Here is a 6,775-nt window from a genome sequence, read left to right on the forward strand (position 1 = left end):
CCGTTTAAGTGGAACATTCAAAGATATGGAGACTCGAACACGTAAATAGTCCCTCCAAACACCTATAAATTTATTAGCATTTGATTCAATAAAGACTCCAATATAATTCCCAATATCCTTAACAACTCTCTGTGACATGAATCCTGTATGCATTCCGTGCAGTTGTACCCAGATATCCAGTTTATTGATATCTAAAGTGCGAGGATTATATTGAGTGGCATTTATGACACTTTATTATGCTCTAATAAGCTTTGGATTGATGTATTTGTACTCAAGTTTGTAAGTGTTTTAACGTGTTTTTTAGTGTTTTTACATTTCAGGCATTAATCAGTGAATTAGGTGAATTAGCATTATTTTGGTGCTAATATGGTGTCTAGGTAGTGTTGGAATAAAAGCTCATTGAAGATGGTTCGAAGCTGCAAGATAAAGGAAAAGAAAAGTAGTTATTTCTGGCGGAAGCCCAGCGCGCCCGCGCTGATGAAGCGCGCGGCCACGCCGAAGTAGAGAAAGCCAACGCGCCCACGCTGATGAAGCGCGCGGCTGCGCCGTGTCGGGATAATAAAATCCTGATTCTATTACAATTCTAATTTCTGGACTCCTGGGTTGATTGGACTGCTATATATTGATAACTCAAGATCGTTTTTTAATGAGGAGACTTACCAGAGCACGAGGAGAAGACGACAAGAGACCTATAACACAATTCAACAAATACGAAGACGATATAGTTTATTCTTGTGAACCTTTGTTTTGAGTTGTAATCTTGGATGCTCGTTTCTTGTTTTGTTGAACCTATACTCTTGTTTATACTTGGTTTTAATTATTCGTTATAAAGACTACGTTTTATTTACCATGCTTTCTTCGGAACCCACTTTGATGATGAGTCCGATAATGGGCTAATCGTTATCGTGGGGTTTTAACGGATTTATTTATGGATTTCTTTAGTTAAATTGTTTGATACCTTAGTATGTGGTGATTTTATGATATCCTAGTGTTGGTTGTGCGTATTCGTCATATAAGCATCGCGAACTTATAAGATAGTGTGTTAATTCTTAATGAAGCGAAAGTGAATTTACAGATTTAGAACTTGCCACGCTAGCATAGGTTCATGTATTTATCATGCATGATTTGTAGGTAATTTTAACCATCTTACTTGCCCTGTGTAATCAAGATAGATAACTTGTGCTTAAACTGTTATGTTGTCAAATTCTATAGACATATAGGGTCTCAATATAATTGGTGTCTATTCAGCTTCTATCTCTTTTGTGGATGTCTGGTAGTATGGTACTCGTGCAACGAAAGTTGGCTTTTATCAGTTTCGTGTTATCTGATTAGTGTCATCATCATTGCATGCTAAGGTTAAAAACAATAAGGCTATTGAATGAAGTATTTAATGGAATTAAAATCCCATGTTTGTCATACTTATTAATTAAATCAATCTTATTCTCGTAGTTATAATTATTAGTTTAATTCTTAGTTATAAACAATCTCAATTAGTTATCGTCTTAACATTGAATAATAACCATACACTGTTGCTTAAGTTCGTGAGTTAATTAGTTAACCAATACAGTCTTTGTGGGAACGAACTAGAAAAGATTTTATACTACTTGTGAACTCGTATACTTGCATGTATTATTAGCGCGTATTTAGCGACTAACAATTATCCCCCTCCTTAAGCCTTTCAAACACCAAATGAAACCTTCCAAATGTCCATGAGCTTCCATCAACCACCCGTTTGATATCTATTTCATGATAGAATTGAAATAGAAACCTGTTTGAATCTAATTGTTTGACATACATTCCCTTACCAGGTCTCCAAAGAGAGGCCATTTTATGCTGCATTGCTTGAAAATCTATGTTTGATTCGGTGAGGAACCTCCCTACCAAGCACCAACTTGTATCAATCTCGCTAAAATCCTCCGATGTTTCTTCATAAACTATACCGCCCTATTCTTCATCTTCAATCCTTATCATCACAAAATCTTCTTCCATTTCTTGAACTGCCTTACTGTGAGTCATCATACTAGTAGAGAAAGAATAGTAAACGAACAGAACGAAATAAAACGTTTAACAGAGGGACACTCTCACCATGTCATAAGACAAGACATAATTTTTAGATAGGGGTCCTTTTTAATCAGGTGTGTGAAAAGAATGGGCTTAGTTAGAGATAAAAAGATAAAATATTTTAATTGAAAAGACTAACATAGTAATATTATTATTCTGTTTTATAAATAAACCCCCATGATATTTTTAGAAAAAGAAGTACTTTAATTGGAAAAAAAGAAAAATAACATGTTTTAGTCGAAAAAGATAATTGATATTTTTATCACACATAATATTTATCGAGCTGAAATGTTTTAGTTAAAAGATAGAAAAAATACGTGATATTTTTTGAGATGAAATGTTTTGGTTAAAAAGATAGAAAAGATAATGAGTTTAGTGAAAAAAGTAATTGATATTTTAGTTTAAAAAATAATTCGTTATCTATAAGCAAACATAATATTATTAATAAATAACCAAAAACCACAAAGCGCTAAATTAAACCAATATAATAGTATAGATAATATTTAATAAATAAAATTGTCCGTGATTTTTTTTTGAAAAAAAAGTGTTCTGTTTGATATATAATTTGCAGGACGTTTCTAAGATTATAAAATTATACATGACTCAAATAGCAAATCCCAGTAATCGAATTGGAGTTAATATGATCAATGATATATATGTTAGGTCACACAACACTGTATAAGGGGGTTGAATACAATGCTTTCACAATCAAATCGATTTAACACAAGTATGTAACAAAGATCAAGTGTATTGAATAAACTCTGTTACAATAAGAACTGTTGTTCTCTCTCAGTGATGAACAAATATCACTAAGAGCTGCTAGGTTACAATGTATAATCTTCTCGATAATGATAACACATATAATGTAAACCCTAAATCTGTGTTTATATAGTACATAGTTACAAGATAACTTCTAATTGATATGGAATACAATTATGTCTCCTAAAATATATCAATCAGATATCTTCTACAAGTCTTCCAGTCCTCTAACTCTTTCCATGCATATCTTCTTTTGTTTTAGTCTCGATCTTCTATTGTAAATCAGCTTCCTTCCTTAACTGTAAGTCCTCCCGCACTTAAGTTCTGATTTGACCTTAAGTTCTGATATTAAGTTCTGACTTCCAGTAAGTCCCGATTTTAGTAAGTCTTGATATGTCCTGTTTGTTAAGATCTGAAAACTAAACATGAAACATATTAGACATGACATCTCAAATATATCTAACAATCTCCCCCAACTTATAAATTATGCAAAATATACAAGTTAATAGATTTGATGATGTCAAAAACATTTAAGTACAAATGCAAATAAGAGTTTAACTAGATAACTAACTACAACTTACAGTCCTTGTAGCTTTTACCAATCCCACTGAGTCAATCTGAATCCAAAGTGATTCTTGACAAAGTTTGATATCAGCTTTTCTTCTTTAATCCTCAGGACTTGAGAGAGTATAGTCTTGACTTGCTTCATCTCTTCATTCTGACTTCCAATCTGATAGATTGCAGTCCTTAAAGCAGAGATATGGTTTCTTTCTAAACCATCATTCAGTCTTATTACCTTAGGATGAGAAGAATCTTCATTGTTGCATAGTCATTTCTCTTTTAGTATCTCTTCAAGCTTAGCAGAATCCTTCTTCATTGAAATTTCACTTCCATCATCTTCAACAATATTAGGAATGAATTCGGTAATCCTTGAACTAGAAATTCTTGCTTTATCTCTGATGGTCTTCAATATGAACTTTGACCATCTCCTGGTAATATCAGACTTTACCTCTAAAAGGTAATGAAAGAATTGAAGTTCTTTCAGTGATTTGTTTAGTACATCTGATTCTGACATCTGATATGTCCTTCCATCTTTAAGAAATAGAATCAGATTTTCCTTGACATTGTGCTTGTTATGAACATCCAGTACCAGTTGAACAGAGATAACCTTATCAAGGTGTTTCTGTGTAATATCTTCAAGAGGTCTGTCAGTCAATAAAAATGGATCTCTAGTAGCAACTTCATGTCCTGTCATGATCTTAGCTTCATCAGAACCTAGCCCAGCCCTGTCTCTTGGTTCTCTAGCATTTAACCCAATAGTCATGAAAGTAGACAACAATTGGCTTTTCTTTGGATCTGATGGTTTGACATTTTTCTACAGAAGTTTCTTTTTATCACCTACTTCCATCTTGTCTAAATCAACTTGAGCACTATGAAAGGTTGTTGTCTTGATTACTTTATCAGAACTTGCTGTTTCAGTTATAGCTTGTTATTCTTCACTCTGAACAACTTGAGACTTTTCAGAGGTTGTCTTTGATTCTTCATAAATCTTCTTTCTTTTCAGAGTTTGAACATCTTTATCTTCAGCAAGATTATCATCAGTAACTTGAACAATTTTGTACACTGGCTTTATCAGAATTTGAGGAATTTTCATCACCAGTGGCTTGGTTGGTTCATCAACTTTCCCTTTCCCTTTGTCTTTGGGATCAATCTCAGTCTGTGATCTATTCTTGGGCTTTGATGCCTCAGTATTTGACTTCTCCTTGATCACAATTCCTTTTACCTTAGGCTTTGGAGATTTCTTTGCAACAGAAGCTTTTGGATTTAGATTTGTCTTTTCTGCTTTAAATATAGTTTCTTCCTTCTTGAGATTTTCTAAATTCATTCCTGGCTTATGCTTCAGAAACAATCTTCTAACAATTTCCTCATCATGTGTCTGAATCTTGGGATCCTTATAGTACACAGTAGTCTGTTTTCCCTTGAGCTTCAGAGTTTGCATGAACTTTTGAGAATCTTGACTTTCACCTTATATCAGAACATCAGGCTTTGTCAGACTTTGCTCATCAGAACTTGATATCAGATTTTGAGTATTAGTACTTGCTATCAGATTTTGAGTTTGAGCAGCTTTAGAACTTGTCTTCTTTTGAGTAGAAGATTTGCTTGCTCAGTAATTAGTTTCCTTGAAGAAACCTTGCTGCTCTGCCCTTTACTTTGAACTTGACCTCTACCCTTGCTAGGGTTTACCTGATCATCAGCTTCATCATCTTTCTTCTTCAGTATTTGATCATTGAGCATTTGGACTTAACTATCTTCTCCCCCTTTTTGGAATCATCTGATGATAGGAGTGAGAGAAGAAGTTCCACTGAAGTTTAAATATCATTCAATTGAGCCTGTTGAAAAACTTGATTTGCCAGAACCTCAGAGATTTGGGCCTGTTGCTTCTCTTGAGCTTTCTCAATTGCTTCTACCTTTTCAGAAATAGGTCTGATAAACCTCTTTTTGTCAAGCTTAGTCTCCATATCTAGCTTTTTAGCTTTTTCAAGAAGCTTATCAACCTTTTCTTAAGTTTTTGAGTGTAGACCTTGAAGGTTCTTGGTAGATAGAGCAGTGATCTTGAGTTGTGTCTTGATATCAGAATTTATCACAAGCTCATCAGCTTTAGCAATGTGCTCTGTCAGAACTTTAGAGCTTGGAATGAAATCAATTTCATTCCACTTTTTGGTCCACTCTACTCCTCTATGAGTTTCATCCCAAGGTACAGGAGCATCATGTTCAACAAATTTCTTGACCAATGCTTCCTTTCCAAGTACAGGAGCTGGAGTATGTACTGAGACACTATCTCTAGATCTTGATAAAGACTCATTATCCTCTGATAACACTACAGTGTTTGAGGCTATAGGAGTTTCTAATTTATCTTCATCTAAATTCTGATCTTCAGGTTCTTGATCCAGAATTGGTGTAGATGGTATCTCTGCATCAGCATTTAAGATTGGAAAATGAGTTGGAGATGTCTGAGCTGCTGTAGGAGCTTCCAAATACAGAATAGTAGGAATGTGCAGCCTATTGATGTCAATTTCAGGACTTAAGCCTGAATCTTCAACTATAACATCTTCATGAAGAGGAGAAACAGGAGGTGTAACCACAGTATCCTGTACAGTGTCTTTGTCTTTAGCTGGAGGTGGTAGAGATTCAATGATAATTGGCTCTTTTGAGATCAGAGATTCCTGATCTCCTTCCTCAGCTTCTTCAGTATCTTCTGATGGAGGCTGAGCCAAATGTCTCTTAGCCCTCATTTTCTTCAATCTCCTTACCAATGAAGGAGTTGCTTTATCATCAGAGTTTAAAGTTCTTTTCCTCTTCAAGGTATCAGAACCTTTAGCTGCAGTTTCTTTCTGTGAAGTGACATTCTCAGCTTTAACTGTCACAGGTTCTGATGCATGAACCTGTGCTTCCTCTTCACTATCAAATTCATCCCCGAGAACCATTTTCCATATTTTTGGTGGAGGTTGAGGAACAGACTTTGCCCTCTTAGGCCTGGAAGATGAAGGTCTGATGGTATGTGCTGATGGTTGAGGTTGAGATGACTGTGTTGGTTTGAAATATGTCCTGATGGTAGGTTGTGGTTGTGGTTGAGAAGTTGTTGGTTGTGTAGTGGTTGGAGGTTTTGATTGAGGTTGGGATAATTGGACATCAGGATATAGAGCAGTGTATGTGGATGGGTCAGAGTTTACCAAAAACTGTTTGACATATTAAGGAATTTGGAGGGGTCTCAAAACAGTTTTCTTATTATCAGCAGATAATAAGTCAATAAAAGCTCTCTTAGCAAGCTTAAATGGATCAATTAACTCACTTGCTAATTGGGGTGCATCAGAACAACAAGAACTATAAATAAGCTGACAGAATCTAGCAAAATATACAGTGTTTCTATCTTCTGTCATCCTATCCCCAATAAAGC

Source organism: Apium graveolens, chromosome 1 (assembly GCF_009905375.1).
Source record: "Apium graveolens cultivar Ventura chromosome 1, ASM990537v1, whole genome shotgun sequence".
Classification (NCBI taxonomy): Eukaryota; Viridiplantae; Streptophyta; class Magnoliopsida; order Apiales; family Apiaceae; genus Apium; species Apium graveolens.